Genomic DNA, 14,435 nt, shown 5'->3' with positions numbered 1-14,435 from the left:
TTAGAGTGTAACCAACCAATACAGCCAAAGAATCCTTTTTATACTCCAATATTTATTTAATTTTATTATGTTATGTGGAAATTGGTTTCATTCTTTGGACAATAATTTTGCCCATCTTTCTTTATCTTATTAATTATGACCCTTACAGGCCTATCTCCTGAAATAGTTTGCCCACTAGCTTCCCTGTGTTCTAGGTTTTTGCCCTGAGATATTTTTTTGTTTGGTTTCCTGTGTTTTTGTTTTGTTTTAAATCATGTTGCTTTCTGAAAAATGTTCGGCAAAAATAGCATAGATTTTCTTCATCTTGCTTATTTTTTTTGTCCCAGCTTTGAACTTAATTATCCTTCCAAGAGACCCTGGCATCGTTCGTTAGAATGGCCCTACAAATCAAGATCTAAACGGCGATTCTGGTTTTTGTTTTCAGAGTGTCACTGCTGAAAACTCCACACAGCCAATAGACCCTGAGATCATCTGCGTGGGTATTTGCCCATATGTACTTCCCTAAATCTCTGTCCCCCCTCAGTTCACAGAGACACTTGTAATCCTAGTACACTGATACAGGCTTTGTTATGTCCATGTCTCTTCCCAAATTTGTATTTTTTTTATATTTCAGACACTGAGAAAACTGGATGTCTTAGTCACCCAGTGTGCAAAGAAAATTGTTGCTCAAACATGAATCATTCCTCTGTGAAAAACATATTTATTTTGTAAGATGCATCATTTGTAATTTGTCTCTATTCAGAGTACTGTTTTCCAAAGTAGGTTAGGCTAGATATTTTCCTTTTATACCTCCTACAGTGTTGTATTATTCATTTATAATAACTATATTCATTTTCTACAATTTTGACTCCATTAGAACTTTTTAAGGTAAATTACATAATGCACAAATGACTCTTTTAAAAGTAGAACTCCAAAGCTTTTGACAAATTCGCAGTTTGTGTCCATCACCGCGGTGATAGAACAGGACACACGTGTACCCTTCACATCCATCCTCGATAAAAAGCTGAGGGTCTCCCTAAAGCAGTCTCACTAAAACATAAACAATAGAAACAATAAAGTTTTATTTAAAAAAAATCTCTGTTCAGCTTTACTTGCTTTTCTGCTGCCTGAATACAGAGTTCCCAAGCAGATGCCTATAATGGGGAATCCTGCAAAAATGTCCCATCTCTTCATGGTTTTGCTACTGAATTCTTCATGAATAAGAGTCAAGAAGCTTTATAAAACAGGGTTTTATCTGTGTATTAAACTTTTCACTCCTTTGAACACTTGTTAAGACATTTAAAGTAATTAACACTGAAAATGCATTTTAATAAACCTCTTTTGTATAGTTTGTTTCTCATGGACAGGTTCTGCTGTGGTGGGGGTAGAGTTCTACTTTAGAGATAGCTCCCTAAACAACCATAGACATAGAAGAGGTCAGAATCACCAGCTAGGACTGTGGGAATGAGCAATGGAAAGGAACCTAGAAGGACTATCTTCTCTGCAGACCTGCTTAGGGATGCATGATTAAGCAGACTATGGCATTTTTTTTTAAAAAAAGATGTCTACAATCATTCCTGTATTGGGGATGATTTTTAAACTCACAAGTGGAGTATTGGTACCAGTGGCATCCATGGCTGCACATGTCCTGGGGATTTTGATCTATTAATTACACCTCAGAGAGCTGTATAGCCAAATACTTATTGGTTCTTGGAATCTAAAGGAAATAATGAGAGATTTTCTTGATAAGCCTTGATTCTGGAGTTAAATCTCTGGTTTTAAAAGTTTGAAAAGTCTAATGAATTTAGCTTATTTAAAACTTTGAAGCATAAACAAGTTGGAAACAATATAACTTCTTTTCTCAAGGCAGTAGTGAATGTCCTACCTCTAGAATACATAGTCTTCTTCACAATGTTGTTAAGGTTAGACTGTAGAGAAAGGAATAAGAATGATGATGTCATCTCTTGGTCCTAGAGAATGAACGTATTAAAGATGCTTAAAGGAGGCTAGATATATTCAATTTTGGCTTCACACAGAGATTCCTTTTTAATTGCTTATTTTATTTATTTACATTTCAAATGTTATCATCTTTCCCAGTCTTCCCTCCACAAACCCTCCATCCCATCCATCTCCTCTTTGCCTCTAAGAGGTGTTCTCCCACCTACCCACCCACTCCCACCTCACCCCTTTAGCGTCCCCCTACACTGGGACATCGAACCTTCACAGGACCAAGGACCTCCCCTCCCATTGATGCCAGATAAGGCCATCCTCTGCTATATATGTAGCTGGAGCCATAGACCCATCTATGTATACTCTTTGGTTGGTGGTTTAGTCCTGGGGTCCGGTTAGTGGATATTGTTGTTCTTCCTGTGGGATTGCAATCCTCTTCAGCTCCTTCAGTCCTTCCCCCAACTCTTCCATTGGGTTCCCCGAGCTCAGTCCAATGGTTGGCTATGAGTACATGCCTTTGTCTGAGCCTCTCCGAGGGCAACCATGCTAGGTTCCTGTCTGTGAGCAATTTTTGGCATCAGCAATAGTGTCAGGGTTTCATGTCTGCATATTGGGATGGATCCCAAGGTGGAAAGGTCTCTGAATGGCCTTTCCTCAGTCTCTGCTCCATTCGTTGTCCCTGCACTTCCTTTAGACAGGAACAATATGGGTTAAAATGGCCACATCCCGCTACAGGGGCCTTGCCCATCTGCTGGAGGGGGTCTCTACAGGTTTTGTTCCACTTACACTAATAGGAAAGGGCTTTCTACATCTCTGGAAGTTCTTTTCTCAGGCAGTCATCAAAGATAGAAGATAGAGGTATGTAGAAATGGAATAGAAAGAGCTAATATTGAATGAATCAGTCTCAATTGACCAACCTTTCATAATTACCCATTAAATGGTATTTAAAAAGTCGCTTAATATCTCTGCGTCTCTATTCTCCATCTAGAAAGCCACGCATTTCTCACAGGCTGTACTTAGGACCAAATGAAAAAGTTTGCATAAAAATGCTTGCCACAAGGCTGACAGGAGCCGGATGTAGAACTCTCCTGAGCGACACAGCCAGAATACAGCAAATACATAGGCGAATGCCAGCAGCAAACCACTGAACTGAGAATGGGACCCCGGTTGAAGGAATCAGAGAAAGGACTGGAAGAGCTTGAAGAGGCTCGAGACCCCATATGAACAACAATGCCAACCAACCAGAGCTTCCAGGGACTAAGCCACTACCCAAAGACTATACATGGACTGACCCTGGGCTCCAACCTCATAGGTAGCATTGAATATCCTAGTAAGAGCACCAGTGGAAGGGGAAGCCCTTGGTCCTGCCAAGACTGAACCCCCAGTGAACGTGATTATTGGGGGGAGGGTGATAGTGGGAGGAGGATGGGGAGGAGAAGCCCATATAGAAGGGGAGGGGGAAAGGTTAGGGGAATGTTGGCCCAGAAACCGGGAAGGGGAATAATAATCAAAATGTAAATAAGAAATACTCAAGTTAATAAAGATAAAAAATGAAAAAAAATGCTTGCCACATAGTAGTTTTCAATATATGCTAATTGACTCAGATAATAACCATGGTCCAAAATTTTGCATTTCAGTCAACATCAGCAGTAGCATTTTACATGTTATTGGTTTCATTGCCTGCCTACATAGGCATTGTTGGAGATGCTACGACATTCCCAATGGACAGCATTTGGTACCTCAGAGCTAACTTTCCTCAAGTCTCACTCATGAGCGGAATGGCATGAAGCTTTTGCAGAAGAATCTTACAAATTATTTAGTGAAGACAGTCATTCTTTGGGTAAGAAGAATTGCAATGAAAGCTTAATGCTGCCTAAGAAGACATAGGCTATGAAACCTCTGGAGAAAATTTCCTTCAGAGTACTTTTCTATTTCTATCCCAGTTACCATTTATTTAAGGCCAGCTACTGGGAAGAGTAACAGAATATCAGCACGATTCATTTACTAAAGCATTTATCAGCTCCTTTGGAGGCAGCTTATTTCAAGAACTGTTTCAAAAATAATTAAAACTTTCTTAGTCAAGTCTCGTTAGCAATAAATCTGTATCACTAATAAAATCTTACATTTCTTGCCTTTGACTACATGATGATAGCTTGGTAGCTTATTACCTAGACAGACACACGTTGAGGTGTGAAAAATGAGCTTTATTAATAATTTCTCTGGGACCATCAGTGAGACAATTCAGAGAGAGAATGGTTTGCTTGTCTGATCATTGATCTCTAAGGGAGTTCATCCCAAGGGACTGGGCAACAAAGCTAGGCTGTTTAGATTCAGCGAAAGGCTTACGGTTACTCTATTCTTCCTAAATTGCAAGAGTTTCGTGTGATCCCTGTTTTAGTCCTGACATTATTCCAAGAAGATATCTCTATCTCTTAATTACCCTCAAGAGTCAAAACAGGAATAGATTCCTGCTTTGGTGGCCTTGGCCTTGGCTTATGCTTTTTAATGTAACACAGACAACATGGTAATTTTGTGGTTATTAGATTTGAATCTCATTTTATGTTATCCCTTCAACCAAAAGGGAACTCACTATTTTCTGCAAAGTCTGTGATTTAGAGACATGTCTAGGCATCCAAATGAAAATGTGATCTACACAATGGAAGAATCTAAGGAAGGGCTTTGCATAGCATTTTTGTTTGGGGTTCTTGGCAGCTTCAGTGGTAGATATGTGCTATACTGGGTTTATCAGTTAGATGCACTTGGGCTCACCTTGTTGTGGTTCAGGGGGAGTTGTCTTAATATTGTGAGTATTATCTGTCAGATAATTGATCTATAACATAAGTGTCTTCAATAATTGTGATTATAATTAACTTGCAGTTGTATAGTGATCTGGTAACACAATTTCCATCTTGCAGACAGTAGGGAAGGTCTATTAATGCTCTCATTATTTTTCTAAGCTCTCTATGTTCATCTGACAATTTACCACATAGATTTATCTTTTAGTTAGTATATTGGTGGAGAGACTAAAAGATTTAAATCAAATTAACAAGTTGGATATGTGCTAAACAAAATGCTATACAATAAACAAGTGTCTTCCTGTTGTGTTTGTAAACAGACAAGATATGTTCTTTATATGGTTCATTCATTTTATATGCAAACAGTATATAAAGCTTATCCTGTTAACAACTACTGTGACGGTTAGGTTTTCAAGTACGTAGGACTTGTGACCTATCTCATGAGGCCATGTGAGTTTTTACTATTTAGAATAATATAACAGTGAGGATTATGATGATCTTACAAATGTGTGCTACAAATGCTCAGGGTTCACTTAAGAAAATAATAAATTCAAAAAATTGTTTTGAAGTCTAATCATGTAAAAGGTTTAAAAGCTGTGTTTATTTTTCCCCAGAGGTAACAGAGGTGGAACAAAGTACACCAGGCAAAGAGGTTCAATTTGTTTCTGCATTCATTAGCTTCTATACATGTCCACATCTTGTCCAGGAGGAGGTGATTATGGGACTACCTGGGATGCTTGCTAACTGCATTTTTAAGGAGCAGCCTGCTATCTGGTAGTATTTACTTCTTTCTTTCTATCATTCAGAGGTCTTTGTGAGTGTTCTTTCCTAACTCTGCCTGCTTTCTTTCACAAATGTTACTTCAGACAAAATCTTACATCATTTTAATACAGCACCCCTGGACAATGCAATTTTTGTACAACTGGTTGATTATGAATTCACAGATTAATTTACAAAGAGTCACTTACTGAAATTCTTAATAGAGACTTATTCTCTGTGAAGACCCCCAAGACAAATAAAGCAAGTAGAAATACACAAAATTCCTAAATATTTAGATAATTGTTACTTATCTCAATGTGGTTTTAGATTATTCGTATATTAACTTTTCTGCACTTCAGTGTTTATGAGTACAGGTAAATTCAGAGAGGCTGACTAGAGAATTTGAAAAAAACAGAAATAAAACCATCATAATAAGAACTCATGGACAGATTTTTAAATATAAAAATTAAACTTGTAGATAGTTACAATAGCTACAAATCTAAACACCAAAGTCTGCTGCATGAGATTTCAGAGGGCTGTGAACTGAAGAGAACTGGAAATACTAACATGAAATTAATGTATTCCTGGCCTATTTAGGATCTACGATTTAAGTTTCTTATGCTTTCCCAAAAAAATTGTAAGGGATATTTGACATTTTTTTTCATTCAGATTGCAAAAGCCAGAATCTATGTATCCTTCTTATCGCATATAGCATGTTCTGCAACACACAGATTCATTGCAGATTATTGTAAAGCAAGGAATAGTCCCTAGGGAAAGAAGGATGTCTTCAGAGTGTGAAGCCCTTCCAAGAACTGTTCAGGGTTAGAATCCACTGTTACCTGTTCATACAGCCCTCCTCCAGTAACTGTGAACAAACTTTTATGATCTTAAGAGCTGAACAATGGTCAAGCAACTGGTGTTCAGTCTTCTTGGAGTGGAGCATAGCATGGTTCTAATGACAGGGGCGCCTTTCTGGCTCTATTTTCTCCCTACCCTAAAAAAGATGGAGGAACATGAAGGCTCCCTATGTAATATGATAGGGAGCAGAAACAAAAGACCTCCTTAACATTAGTTTTCTTTGTTTAGTTATCTCATCATGTTCTCTGAAATTTCACATGCATACTTTTACACTCTCCAAGACCACTCATTCTGCTCCGAAATCATATTAGGCTTGTAGGTTTTATTAATTGTTTCATATGCGTGTCTTCCTTCTCCCGTTCTTACATTTTAAGTTACTAAAGGAAGCCAGAAGACGATAGGGAAAGAAGGTGGGCAGAGTTCCAGAGAGAAATGGGTGCAAATTTTGGTTTTACAACACACTCCCTGTACTACCTTGATTCAATTACTAACCCTTCTGAGTCTAGATAGTCTTGTGTGTAGAATGTTCCTAACTCTGAAGATTATTAAGATGCATAAACACAAATATCCCTTCAAAATATCTACTGAGCTGTGCTTCAGACAAGCTGACATCCATATTTCCCTACAAAAGGCATTCACTCTATCTTTTAAAATCAGCAAGATTTTCTGAGCCTTAAAGAGAATATTACATGACAATGAATATTCTCCGTTCTACCATGGCCAATTGTGTCTAAACAGGAAATATACTTGGGTGCATTGGTTTGAAAGATTTGTATTCTTACCTGATAAATTAAATGTGATTTGTTTTTCAGATTAGGAAGATTTCTGCAAAGTTGTGGTAATGCATCTGCAGTCGTTCCTACATAAACACAAATGAAAGGTTATTAGGAAATTGTATTTGGTCGGTTGTATTTACTATTATTTTTAGATTCCATGAATTACCAAGAGTAATTACATTAAATTCAAAGTCAGTGTGGTGAAAGTAAAATGGGAGAAGTGAGCTCATAACGAAAGTGAAATGTCCATGAATAGAACGTGCTCATTTTCATGCTGCAGAAATAGAAAGATCAAATGGACAGTCGTTTCAATGTCTCTAGGAAAGCGAACAATACAGTTAACGTCTTCTAGTCAGTTTGTGTCAAAAGAGTTTCTGTCAGAATTCAAGTTGGTAGTGCTTCTCTCGGGCAAAGAAACTCTCTGTGACAATGGTTAATTTTAATTCAGCTTTTCAAAACAAGCTGTGATAACCACGAAGGTGCCGCAAATGAAATTTGTGTGCATTATTTATTCTGGTTGCTTTTGTAACAAAATCTGCAGAAGGAAATGTATTAAGCTTAAAAACACAAATAAACAAAACAAGAATAAAAACAAAAAACCCTCACTGGTTCATTAACTCTGAATAGCACTGTTACTTTTCTCCAATGCAAGATAATTAATTAGAAATTATTTAAGTAAGATAACAGAAATTTGAGGGTTTAGTGATCTATTTTAACAAAGCCCAATTTTTTAACTATTTCCTTGAAATATTCAACTTCACATTTTGTGCCTTTCATTTTTAGAATGGTTTCTATGAATGTCCAACAATATAGTGTCATAAAATTATCTCAGAAATAAAGTAATATAGAAGTGCATATAGTAAGCATTTCCAGTAGTGTTATTAGAATATATAATAATAAAAATAATATAAAATAAATTGTCAACTACTGCACATACACATGCCCATCAACTCATTTGCTATTAGAGAAAAATGTTCCAGTCTGTGAAAAAAGCCTGATGGAATATGGAACATGGAAATAAAAGAAATTCCTAAGGCACTATGAAGATTATATTCTAGAGTCACTGTACGGATTGGAGACACTGATGTAAAAGTAGCTTGCAGAGCCATATGACTGATTCTTATTACTAGGAAGAATACTGTGTGAGGTTCTCCTGCTGTAGTGTGATGGCTCTGAGTGGGAAGTTATTTCCCACTGAGTAGCACTTCCTGATTTATTATACATTACTGATTTATTAAAGCTGTATTACCATTTTAAGTGAATACTGAAATGGGACCATGAGAGATATGTCAGTTAGAGGACTTTTGAATACAATAAAAACCAAGCAAATGAAAAAATCACAATGCCAAATGGACCAATTGTAACCCAAAGTCCAGAACAGAGAAATGCTAAATTTGGTTGACTCACTGGTAGACTGATGTCACCAAGGGCCAAATGTTATTTTGTTGTTTGGGTTTGTTTTCAATATTGCCAAAGTGCCAAGATCTTAGATTTATAGCTTTCATATCTATATAAGACTGAGGTTCCCTAAAGAAGGTTGCACCAACAAATCCTGAGACTATCCAAAGGGATGAAGGGACCAGCACTTGTCTCATTGAACTGCAAGTCATACAAGGTTGCTTCCTTGAATGTGGGAGATAAAAAAAGTGACAACAGAAAAAAAATATTTAAAGATTAAATGTCAGTAATCAGAGTTGCCTCTGGAAAATGCACTGTTGTATCATTAGACTTCACTGCAGCTTTGGTTCTGAACACAAAACATATGCTCTTCATCCTGAGCATGTCCACACCCCACAGAGTACCAACAAACATTACTGAAGCACCTTGACTCAGATCAAAGGCCGTTTTTGTCATTTTAGAAACTGTAGCCTTTACTGTATGTCATCTTCTTGTCTTATAGTTGCATAATGAGTAAATCACAGAAACAGATGTTTGATATTTTTCTGCCATCATTCCTTAGCATGTATTTCTAAAACAAGCATCGGAAAGGGAACAGTCTGACAACATCAAGATGTTATCCAGCAGGTGAAGAGATGCTAAGGCTCCTGAAAGCAATGTGGATTCACAACGGAACAGTTAAAGAGCAGCCATTTTGAAATCCTGAAGTTCAGCAGAAATAGTTTTCACTGTGAAGTAAAATTTACATTCATAAGATACAAATTACCATCTCTCAGTTCATCTTCCTTCAGAGTTTTACATTTCGAACTTACATGAAGATTCTAAATTTTCACTACATAGGAAAGAAAAGTACATGATGGAGAGTTGAGGGGCATCTCATTCTCTCTGTCCTTTACTATCTTTTCAATGAGTTCTCCATAGCAAAGGAGAACCTTTGCACAGATTAGAATCATTTCCAGGATTTGATTTACCTGGATTCAGACTTTCTTGGCAGCATGAGTAAGTTCTCAAGCCAAGATTGCCTTCTTTGGCTGTTCTAACTGTGGTTACTCTTTTAAAGCAGATTGATTTTGTTTATCACAGGGATGTGTTCATTCATTAATAGCTTGGAAAGCTAGGGGAGCAGATGCAGTCCACTCTCTAAGTGCAGGGAATAAGAGTTGACAGGGCCTATGAAGAACTTAAAAGTGATAGTAAAACAAAGTAAAGAATGGTCTTGTTTTAATATCGCACCTATCAAAGTTTTAAAACAATGTTGACAGAGAAACTATAAAAATATTTTATTAGTCTATCTTCCAAAATGTATGGGTTACCACTGATTTTCAGTACTATATTTTAAGTTTCAAAATAACTCATCTCCTTTTTTAGTATGGAATAGAGTTTATTCAGGCTATCAGTGGGAGAGTTTAGAGGGTAGTAGGGACAGACAGAGAGAAAGAGAGAAGTAAAGAAATAGAAGAGTAGAGTAGAGGCCTGCCATTAGCACATGAAGAGAAGTGGGTAAGGGAATTGGGAGAGAGGGGACAAAAGGGGAAGAGGGGAAGAGCAAGAGAGCAAGAGAGAAGCAAGAGCCAAAGTAACTCATTTTAATATTTACCCCTTAAAAAACACTATACTTGACACATTAAATTCAGAGAGCATGTAGTTAAATATGTAGTCATAGACATTTGACCCAGGAATATATTTATGATGGTTCAGTTCTCAAGGTTGTTAGGTAAGAGATTGTATCTGTCCAGCCCATTATTCCTGTGATAATTATTATACATAAATATTTCTTTACTGTGTGTAACATATAAAATGATGAGTAGATAATATATCTATATTATATATCATTATAAAAATGAAGAAGTAGAACTTGAGTGAGTTTAAGTCTGTCAATACAAAAACCACTTGAATGCTTATTTTGGGAAAACAGCATGCATAAAATGATAAATACTAGTTCTTATCCACATTTATTCTAAGGAACTAGTTTATAATAAACATTTATCATTACTAACATTAGATTCTTACTCCTCAATACTTTAAAAATCACTGAAGATCCCACAAATATTACGCTTCAAATCTATGATTCACCGAAGTACATAGAACAACATGTAGGCTTCAGCAAACCAGAAATAAAGTACCAGAAGTGAGAGTAGTTGGAGAATGACCACAAGTCACAGGTAATCAGCCATGATGTCTTACTCCTTCAACGTGTTCTTACCTGGACTGGCTGCTTTTATAATTCCCACTTTGGTTGAGAAGATTAAAAGTCTTTCATAAGATTTCAGAGACCCAAAGGAAGTAACTTGCTACTAAAAACAATCACATTCTGCTGCCTTTCCTTTACCATAGAGAAGAGCTTTTAAGTTAAAGTTTGTATATGTGTTGAATGGTGGTGGTGATGGTGGTGATGGTGGTGGTGGTGGTGGTGGTGATGGTGGTGGTGGTGGTGGTGATGGTGGTGGTGGTGGTGGTGGTGGTGGTGATGGTGGTGGTGGTGGTGGTGGTGGTGATGGTGGCGGTGGTGATGGTGGTGGTGCTGGTGGTGGTGGTGATGGTGGTGGTGGTGGTGGTGGTGGTGGTGGTGGTGCTGGTGGTGGTGGTGGTGGTGATGGTGGTGATGGTGGTGGTGGTGGTAGTGGTGGTGCTGGTGGTGGTGGTGATGGTGGTGGTGGTGGTGGTGATGGTGGTGGTGGTGGTGGTGGTGGTGGTGATGGTGGTGGTGGTGATGGTGGTGGTGGTGGTGGTGATGGTGGTGGTGGTGGTGATGGTGGTGGTGGTGGTGGTGGTGATGGTGGTGGTGGTGGTGGTGGTGGTGGTGGTGGTGGTGGTGGTGGTGGTGGTGGTGGTGGTGGTGGTGGTGGTGCTGGTGGTGGTGGTGATGGTGGTGGTGGTGGTGGTGGTGGTGGTGGTGGTGGTGCTGGTGGTGGTGGTGGTGCTGGTGGTGGTGATGGTGGTGATGGTGATGGTGGTGGTGGTGGTGGTGGTGGTGGTGGTGGTGGTGGTGGTGGTGGTGGTGGTGATGGTGGTGATGGTGGTGGTGGTGGTGATGGTGGTGGTGGTGATGGTGGTGGTGGTGGTGGTGGTGGTGGTGGTGGTGGTGATGGTGGTGGTGGTGGTGGTGGTGCTGGTGGTGGTGCTGGTGGTGGTGATGGTGGTGGTGGTGGTGCTGGTGGTGGTGGTGGTGGTGGTGATGGTGGTGGTGGTGGTGGTGCTGGTGGTGGTGGTGCTGGTGGTGATGGTGATGGTGGTGGTGGTGGTGGTGGTGGTGGTGGTGGTTTGTGTGAAGGTGTGTGAAGATGTGGTAGCCAGAAGTCAATGCTGGGTTTCTTTTTTACTCTTGTTCCATCTTGTTTTTTGAGGAAGGATCTCTTGTTGAGATTGGTCCATGCTGGTTTTGTGAAATGAATTGTTAAGCTCTGGGGATGTTTCAGTGCTAGACTAACGTATACTGTCACACCTTACAACTCAGGTTCTTGTGTTAGGATAGCGCACACTTTAGTGACAAGGTTATCTGCCCAACTCCTTAAATCAAACTCTTAGTTTAAAACAACAAAAAAGGTTTTCAGGGAGTTGTACAATAAAAGATCAATTTAGTTGTTCATTTCACAAAGTTTCCTAAAGTCTACAGACATTAAATCCATAAATGTGGCTTGTTTTGGGCCTACCTAACTCTTAGTGGAGGAAACAAGAACTATGTGCAGAGATAGGGAAGATGAAGGAATGCTGGTAGTGGTGAGTGCTGTGAAGGAAACTTTTCAGATATTTAGGAAATTCATCTTCTGTCATCTCATACTTGCTATTGACATTATGTATGTCAATATCACTGATTTCTTTTCCTTGAAGGAACTGGCTCCTTTGACTAATTAGAGATGAACATATCAACACTGGCTAGAAAAAAATCATAGCCAAGTGGACTTGAAAATAGGTTGAACTTAGTATCTTTCTGTTACCACATCAAGTCAACTACAGAGGATTTTCCTCTTGAATACCAAGCTTAATGTACACAGATATTTATTTTCCACTTTCCCTACAGTGGTGAAGTTGTTAAAGAACAAGTTTTAATCTGAGATATTTATTAATAGATTAAATATTCTCTGGGGTAAACTGTGGGGATTCCATTAACATATTTTGAACTTTCATGTAGCTGAGGTTTGATTTTTTTATAAATAAGTGTTTAATTTATCATTAAAATATGAAAGTTTTCAATACCATATGTTAAAACATAACATTTTTGAGGTACTTACTTTGGTACATGAGTATTCCCAGATTTCATTTATCAATGTGCAAAGAATTGCACATTGTCTGACACATCCTATTACATCTCAAGTACATTAGCTTGGATTCATCTTTGTTTTACAAAGCTGTCATTTTGTGGTCATAATGGGTACTCATGGCTCAACTCTTTCTTCAGACTGTGATAAACTTTAAAGGTAATAAAAATAAGAACCAAGAGTTTTCTAGAAATCTGGTTGAGTTTTCATAAATCCCCTTCTATGTGTGAATGTGTGTGTGTGTGTGTGTGTGTGTGTGTGTGTGTGTCTGCATGTGTGTGTCTGTGTGTGTGCATGGTTTTGGTGATAATCCTTCAGTCAAATTTATTAAAAGTATATTAAAAGTATACTTCTGTGCAAAATCTAAAGGCTCAATAATAACATTGAATATGACACTGGTAGCATATAATCTGTGAATGAAAAGCTTAACAGATTGTTCACTAGACATTAGGTCTGTGTGGAATTGCCTCTAAATGGGATGAGACATAGTCTGGGGATTCTTAGTGTCTGCCTCAGAAGTAGACTCCACCTGATTGCATAACACAATGACCTCCAAGTCTCATATTTTGAACCAAGAAACTTGTTCTTACCCAATGAGACAGGCACTGGCATATTATTTATCTTTTGCCCACTGTTTCTGAGATAATCAGTCAACTTAAGGGGAAATTTCGGTTTACACTGATTGATGGTTCCAGTGATTACTTGACTTCATTGCTTTGGGTCATCTGGTAAGGCAGAACACAATGACAGAAACACTTGGGAAGGACAGCACCCTCTCAGACCAATGGGGAACAGTGATGGGGTGAAGAACTCTGAGTGGGGGAAGACCATTAAAGGGGGCAATATTTGAAATGTAAATAAATAAAATGATTTAATTAAAAAAAGAAAGCTCCTTATGTCATGGTGACAAAGCAATAAAAAGACAGGAAAGGGGATATTAAAGTATTTATTTTTGGGATAATATCCACTTATCAGTGAGTGTATACCATATGTGTGCTTTTGTGATTGGGTTACCTCACTCAGGATGAGATTTTCTAGTTCCATCCATTTGCCTAAGAATTTCATGAAGTCATTGTTTTTGATAGCTGAGTAGTGTACTCCATTGTATAGATGTACCACATTTTCTGTATCCATTCCTCTGTTGAAGGGCATCTGGGTTCTTTCCAACTTCTGACTATCATAAATAAGGCTGCTATGAACATAGTGGACCATGTGTTCTTGTTATACATTGGAGCATCTTTTGGGTATATGCCCAGGAGAGGTATAGCTGGGTCCTCAGGTAGCACAGTGTCCAATTTTCTGAGGAACCTCCAGACTGATTTCCAGAGTGGTTGTACCAACTTGTAATCCCACCAACCATGTAGGAGTGTTCCTCTTTATCCACATCCTTGCCAGCATCTGTTGTCACCTGAGTTTTTTATCTTAGCCTTTCTGACTAAGGTGGAATCTCAGGGTTGTTTTGATTTACATTTCCATGAAGACTAATGATGTTGAGCATTTCTTTAGGTGTTTCTCGGCATTCGATATTCCTCAGCTGAGAATTCTTTTTTTTTAAGCTCTGTACCCCATTCCCCATTTTTAAACAGGGTTATTTGATCCTCTGGAGTCTACCTCCTTGAGTTCTTTGTACATATTGGATATTAGCCCTCTATCAGATGTAGGAT

At 38.4% G+C, this 14,435-nt stretch overlaps 1 long non-coding RNA gene across 1 annotated transcript in view; it reads right to left on the bottom strand.

Moving 5' to 3' along the window:
* Positions 1-14,435, bottom strand: part of LOC108350669 (uncharacterized) — a 52,484-nt gene that overhangs the window by 23,765 nt on the left and 14,284 nt on the right. The window contains exon 3 of the long non-coding RNA XR_015685930.1: positions 7,124-7,200. This is a non-coding gene — a long non-coding RNA (uncharacterized LOC108350669). The remainder of the gene's footprint in view (positions 1-7,123; positions 7,201-14,435) is intronic.

The sequence above is a fragment of the Rattus norvegicus genome, chromosome 4, assembly GCF_021556685.1.
Source record: "Rattus norvegicus strain SHRSP/BbbUtx chromosome 4, alternate assembly SHRSP_T2T, whole genome shotgun sequence".
Classification (NCBI taxonomy): domain Eukaryota; kingdom Metazoa; phylum Chordata; class Mammalia; order Rodentia; family Muridae; genus Rattus; species Rattus norvegicus.
Note: the sequence above shows the minus strand (reverse complement) of the source record. Positions and strands in the feature narration are given on the sequence as shown.